Below are 7,516 nucleotides of genomic sequence, written 5' to 3'. Positions count from 1 at the left end.
AACCTTAGAGAAGGGAAAAGTATTTCAAATACATCATTCCAGTCCATAATTTTCATTTTTGCTTTTTAATTGACATTTTATAGAAAGAGAATCAGTTTGAATGGATGGTGCTGCCAATAGCTTTATTCTCAATCACTTTCTTTTTACTAATGGTGTCCCTTGCTCAATGCACCTTTAAACCAGACTGATAACAAAGTATCTTAACAAAGTATCTTAAGGTAAATATCCTCTCTTTCTTTTCTCCAAAATGGAAGTCAGTAGAAAACATAGAAATGAAAACATATGTCTAACACAAAGCTATCAGATGATATTTAAAGTCCCTGTTACTGAAGCTCCAGTGTGGTACAGAGAAACTGTGCTCCAGGGACACCAGAAGTCTGGGTTTGAAACTTCAGCTGTGCAAGATAAAAGCTGTGGGAGAGATTCCACCTCTGCCACTTAATTCATAGGTTTTTTTGAAGGATTAATTGAGGTTCCAGTTTTGGAAGATGCCCAGCACAATTGCAAATTCTCCTTAAGTATTAGTTTCACAGTACATTTTTTCAAATAATTTTCACTTACATTACTTCCTTTGATACTTGCAATCACCCAAATAAAGAAGGACTGACTGAATCCTATTGATATAACATGTTAGGATTTTTGAGGAATATAATTGCACTAGTGTTTTGAAAAATAATTGTCCACAAACTATAGCCAGTCTCAATGAGAGTAAATCCCATTGTTTAGGCAGCAAGTATGGCATAACATGGTAGTCAGTCTAGCAGTACAGAGACATTTGGAGAATTAGAATATGATCATACAAATCTGAAATAATACCAAAAGATACAAGGTGGTATGTTTCAGAAAAGTCCATTGGAAAAATAGTAGGGCCGTTAGAGCTAGTTCTTATTTATCTTTTATATTCACAGTCACTTGACATGGTACTTTGTGTGTAGTAGGAATTGAATATATAGTGAATGAATGAATTAATTAGTGAATAAATAGATATTCTATCTCCTGTCAGTTGTCCAAAAAAAAATCAAAGAAATCATTCAACCTATTTTTACTTATGAATGAATGAATAAATGGCATTTTGGGGATATCCATGTAACTTTTAAATAAGTAAACTAAAAAAACTTTATGGAGCAATAAATTATTTGCTGGAAAGCCTTTTATTTGCACATTTATTTTAATTAACATGAACTTTTGCTTAACATTAATTTTGATTGTTGAGACTTTAAAATCAAGCCCCTATTTAGCGGTGTGCTCAGTGTGCTCTGATCTTTAAATAGAACAACCTAGTGATGTGCTGGTTCAACCAATAAGTAAAGACAAATAACAGATTGTCATCCTCTAATAGGCATATAGAAAAGATTCAATCTAGAATATAAAAATAAGAACACCACAAGGAATAAAAAAGGAGATTGTGAAAGAAAATGAGATATTATTCTCTAGATACATCAAGAAACCAAACACTTAAATGCATTTAATTCATAACCAGCTTCCACAAGAGAAAGCAAAAAGGAAACACAGAAGCACATTTCCAAAGGACATACATGATAAAAATGATTGATTTCCACATAGTTAAGTGAATAAATTCATTTCCACATTTTTAGTAATATAGAAATCAATTAAATCAAGATACAGTGATGATAAAGAAAGATAAACCAGATCAAGATACAGTGATGAGAAAGATGATAAAGAAAGCTGAGAGTCGAAGAAATGATGCTTTTGAACTGTGGTGTTGGAGAAGACTCTTGAGTCCCTTGGACAGCAAGGAGATCCAACCAGTCAATCGTAAAGGAAATCAGTCCTGAATATTCATTGGAAAGACTGATGCTGAAGCTGAAACTCCAATACTTTGGCCACCTGATGCAAACAACTGACTCATTGGAAAAGATCCAGATGCTGGGAAAGATTGAAGGCAGCAAGAGAAGGGGACAACAGAGGATGAGCTGGTTGGAGGCCATCACCAACTCTGTGGACTTAAGTTTGATCAATCTCTGGGATTTGGTAATGGATAGAGAAGCCAGGTGTGCTGCAGTCCATGAGGTTGCAAAGAGTCAGACACAGCTGAGCGACTGAACTGAACTGTACAGTGATGATAGGAACAATATGTTTCATAGAAGTGTTCAAAGTTTAATCAAAGTGTTCAATACAAAGTTGAAATACCAAATGATTGTCTTGATAATAATCAGGTTTAGAGCTTTCCTGGCAAGGTTTTCAGGTCAGACAAAGCTTGCTGCTATGGGGAAGCCTACTCTATAACCCGGCACTTTGGAGACAGTTAACAATATACTTATTTTCGTTTCTCTTTGAATCGAACACATCCCATCCCTTTAAAACACAGTCATCTCTCCACAGTGCCAACTAGCATCATTTCAAAAAGAACTTCTTCTTACCCTAATTGCAGCAAACCTCAATTTCACCTTCCATATTTTGATTAATTTTAAAAAGCAACAAATTTTCAAGGTAATAAATTACTAGGATTAAAAATTATGTGACTATTCTTAAAAAAATATTGCACAGAATAATATTACCCAAATGTTCTCTAAAATAGAGTTCTGTGAATAAGTACATTAAAAAAATTCTATATCCTCTTTCTTACAGTTTCACAGTATACATGTGTATGTGAGTGTGTGTTCAGTTGTGTATGATTCTTTACAACCCCATAGTCTGTAGCCTGTCAGGCTCCTCTGTCCAGGAAATTTTTCAGGCAAGAATATTGGATTGGGTTGCCATTTCCTACTCCAGGGGATTTTTCAGGCCCAGGGATTGAACCCATATATCCTGTATGTCTTGTATCTCCTGGTAGGCAGATTCTTTACCATTGCACCACCTGGGAATTCTATATCCTCTTTTTTACAGATTCATAGTACACATTATAATAATAAGGAGAAAGGGAAGGAACAAGATTAAATGGAGAGAGACATCAAATCATGATGCATGCTTATAGCTATGAGAGGAGAGAAGGAAGGAAGGGAGATTCGGTAGGAAAAGTCTCATATCATAGCTCACCTCTGAAGGCTGTGATAGTCCTAAAGCAAAGACTGATGAAAGGAATTCTGCCTTGTGCAGTAATGGCCTAATTCTAATAAACTTGTCATTTGTAGTCATTGGCTGAGAGCAGCTTGTATGAATAAGTGTATCCTTGTATGAAACCCACACTGTATTAGACAGGCAACAGTTGGAAGCTGTCTGTCAATGATTCTCCCATGGTGGGTTCTCTTGAGGAACATGCCCATGGCCATGCCACTGGATTTGTTAAAAAGATGTTGGTTGAGCTCAAATAATAAAGCAAATCAGAGATGAGGAGCATTAGGAACAATACCCTCAGAAACCAAGAAAAGCAGTGTTTTGAGTAAAGACCAGAACCTGGAACCACCAGACACAGTCTTGGACCACAGAAAGTTCTGTCTGGTGCAAGCTGGTATGGCAGAGGGATGAACTGTCTGATGAAAGCTGGGTTCACAGCAGAAACTCAGTCACTCTCAGAGACATCTACCGAAGCAGCAGGAAGTGGGAGCCCTCTCCCTTCCTCCTCTTCATCTCCTCCCGGTACCTCTCATGGCGCAAACTTAAATGCAAACTACTGGCAGGGACACTGAGAACATTGCAGGGCCAGGTGCTACACTACAGAGCCGATCAGGGGAGTGTCAGCAATGGGTCTGGGAGAGAATCAGACCAGGACTGACACAGAAAATCACAGGATTAAAAATTCTTGGATTTATGTTGAATTAACTAACAAATTAGTACATTGATCATCAAAATAATCAAATGCCTACAAGTTACTTAGGCCATAACATATTGGAGGAGAACGAAAATGTATCTTTATGAAAGACAGCCTTAGTTTAAAATCCTATTATCTATTAGTAATGAAGGAGCAATAGATATACTTTTAATATTATATATTTTATTACATAAGAAATAAACATGCTGATTAATAGGAATTTTATTCACAAAAACAGTTTGATAGTTTGAAGTGCACAGATCAAAAGTGGTTTCACCGTGGTTGATTTAGATATGAATTTAATGTGCATATTCATGAAAATGTTGAAAACAGAACAAATTGAGAGCTGCAGTTTTTTAATAGATTGAATAAAAAATGTGTCAAAAGGTAGGAACCTTTTTAAAAATTCAATAACACAAAGCCCTTTCATTCAGAATTCATGCCTTATAATTGCATATTTGGTATATTTTAAACCAGTTCCCTGGGGTCCCAGAAAGAAAAGTTTCAAACACATTGCAAGTAATGGAGTTTTATCAAGGACTTGCTCACCACATCATTATTTCTCCCAAATTAAATGAGTACCGCACTCAGAAGACTTGAAATCTGGCCCCAAAATGAGCCAATTTCTCCTTTTCATCTGTTCTGATTTTTCTTCTGGCCAAGCTCAGAATATTTGCATAAAAAGTAGAAACAATGCATCTGTTTGTAGCCAGCTTAATCTTCAGCTTTTACACCAGAGCCTGCCCACCTCAGAAAGAGAGTGCATGAGAGATAGTGAAGTAGGAGGGACAGATGCCCAGCATGCCAGCTTTGTGAGGTGCTAAAAATACTAGACTGGAGAGGAGGCAGAGGATAAAAGACTATCCAGGTGTTGGCACCTTGGGGATGCTCAAAACAGCCCTAGTGTTAATGTCCACTACCCCCATCACAGGGCTGTAATTGAGTTCTTTACACAAGATTACAGGTTTGTCTCTTCTGGGAAAGGCAGTGTGTCCTCCCCCTGTGTGTGCACTCTTTCAATTTCACCATTGGACAACTCAAACCTGAGATAGTGGGGTGATGTATTAATATGTCCCTTTGTAAAGGTCCATTGTTAAACGCTGCCTTGGAAATAAAAATGAGGGGAAAAAAGATAATTTGCTATGCTTGTTCAGTTTAAAACAGGCAAAGTTATTTTATGTAGTGAGAACACTGTCTCTTGATCTCTGGTGATGTACTATTTAACTATCAGTCAGTCACCCACCTCTACTTTGATGGCTGAGCCTGAGTGAGGAGAACTTTGATGGAGACAGAGGTGCAATTTTAAGAGCAGTATTATATACTGCTGCCCATCTGCTTATAGCCAATAGATATCAAAATAGAGACCTAAAAAAGGCTTCTTTTTACCTTTCTCTTTTTTTTCTTTATAAGAACCTTAAAAGTAACAAGAGATGAGGTTAAGGACAATAAAAGTGTTACTGAAAATGTTTCACCAGTTATTTATAGAAATGGGAACTGGGAAGACCACAGGAGCACACAGAGCAAACACATTGATGGAAGACTCTGGTTCCAGGACCTACTCTGAATCTCCTTGGGACGTTTACTAAAATGAAGTACAATAAACTTTAAAAGTGAAACACTCAAAGCCCCAGACAGGAATAAAAGAAATGTTTGGTAAAGAAACTTCACTGGCTGTGACCTTCTGTTGAGATCACTCAAAGAGTACACCCCATGGGGGAAAATAAATGATAGATAGCCAATTAGCAGACGAGTCCCAGAGGACTAAACAGCATACTGTCATGTAGCTTGCAAAGGCATGGATATTGGTCACCACAACCTGTATGAAGGACACACATTGTGCAAATTTTATTAATGTGCTCCTTTACTGTGGAGCACAGATGCAAAGATGGGCACAGTAAAGATGCAAAAATGAGCACAATGAAGAACAGAAATGGTTTGGACCTAACAGAAGAAGAAGATATTAAGAAGAGGTGGCAAGAATACACAGAACTATACAAAAAAGATCTTCATAGCCCAGATAACCATGATGGTGTGATCACTCCTGTAGAGCAAGACATCCTAGAATGCAAAGTCAAGTGGGCCTTGGGAAGCATCACTACAAACAGAGCTAGTGCAGGTGATGGAATTCCAGTTGAGCTATTTCAAATCCTAAAAGAGGATGCTGTGAAAGTGCTGCACTCAAAATGCCAGTAAATTTGGAAAACTCAGCAATGGCCACAGGACTGGAAAAGGTCCATCTTTAATCCAATAACAAAGAAAAGCAATACCAAAGAATGTTGAAGTTCAGTTCAGTTCAGTCGCTCAGTCGTGTCTGACTCTTTGCAACCCCATGAATTGCAAAACGCCAGGCCTCCCTGTCCATCACCAACTCCCGGAATTCACTCAGACTCATGTCCACCAACTCGGTGATGCCATCCAGCCACCTTATCCTCTGTGGTCCCCTTTTCCTCCTGCCCCCAATTCTTCCCAGCATCAGAGTCTTTTCCAATGGGTCAGCTCTTCGCATGAGGTGGCCAAAGTATTGGAGTTTCAGTCCTTCCAATGCATCAGTCCTTCCAATGAACACCCAGGACTGATCTCCTTTAGAATGGACTGGTTGGATCTCCTTGCAGTCCAAGGGACTCTCAAGAGTTTTCTCCAACACCACAATTTAAAAGCATCAATTCTTCGGTGCTTAGCTTTCTTCACAGTCCAACTTTCACATTCATACATGACCACTGGAAAAACCATAGCCTTGACTAGCAAAGTAATGTCTCTGCTTTTGAATATGCTATCTAGGTTGGTCATAACTTTCCTTCCAAGGAGTAGCATCTTTTAATTTCATGGCTGCAATAACCATCTGCAGAAACTACCACACAATTGCACTCGTCTCACATGCTAGCAAAGTAATGCTCAAAATTCTTCAATCCACGCTTCAACAGTACATTAACTATGAACTTCCAGATGTTCTAGTTGGATTTAGAAAAGACAGAGACACCAGAGATAAATTTGCCAACATCTGCTCGATCATCATAAAAGCAAGAGAGTTCCAGGAAAACATCTACTTCTGCTTTATCGACTATGCCAACGCCTTTGACTGTGTGGATCACAACAAACTGTGGGAAATTTTTAGAGATGGCAGGCAGACCATTTGACCTGCCTCCTGAGAAATCTGTATTCAGGTAAAGAATCAACAGTTAGAATTGGACATGAAAAAACAGACTGGTTCCAAATCAGGAAAGGAGTGCATCAAGGCTGCATATTGTCATCCTGCTTATTTAACTAATATACAGAATATATCATGAGAAATGCTGGGTTGGATGAAGCACAAGCTGGAATCAAGATTGCTAGGAGAAATATCAATAACCTCAAATATGCAGATGACACTACCCTTATCACAGAAATAGAAGAAGATCTAGACCCTCTTGATGAAAGTGAAAGAGGGGAGTGAAAGTTGGCTTAAAGCTCAACATTCAGAAAACTAAGATCATGGCATCCAGTCCCATCACCTCATGGCAAATAGATGGGGAAACAATAGAAACAGTGTGAGACTATTTTGGGGGCTCCAAAGTCACTGCAGATGGTGACTGCAACCACAAAATTAAAAGATGCTTGCTCCTTGGAAGAAAAGCTATGATCAGCCTAGACAGTGTATTAAAAAGCAGAGACATTATTTTGCCGACAAAGATTTGCCTGGTAAAAGCTACAGTTTTTCCAGTAGTCATGTATGGATGTGAGAGTTGGACTACAAAGAAAGCTGAGCATCAAAGAATTGATGCTTATGAACTATGGTGATGGAGAAGACTCTTGAGAGTCCTTTGGACAGCA

Source organism: Ovis aries, chromosome 2 (assembly GCF_016772045.2).
Source record: "Ovis aries strain OAR_USU_Benz2616 breed Rambouillet chromosome 2, ARS-UI_Ramb_v3.0, whole genome shotgun sequence".
Classification (NCBI taxonomy): domain Eukaryota; kingdom Metazoa; phylum Chordata; class Mammalia; order Artiodactyla; family Bovidae; genus Ovis; species Ovis aries.
This window is presented reverse-complemented; position numbering follows the sequence as displayed.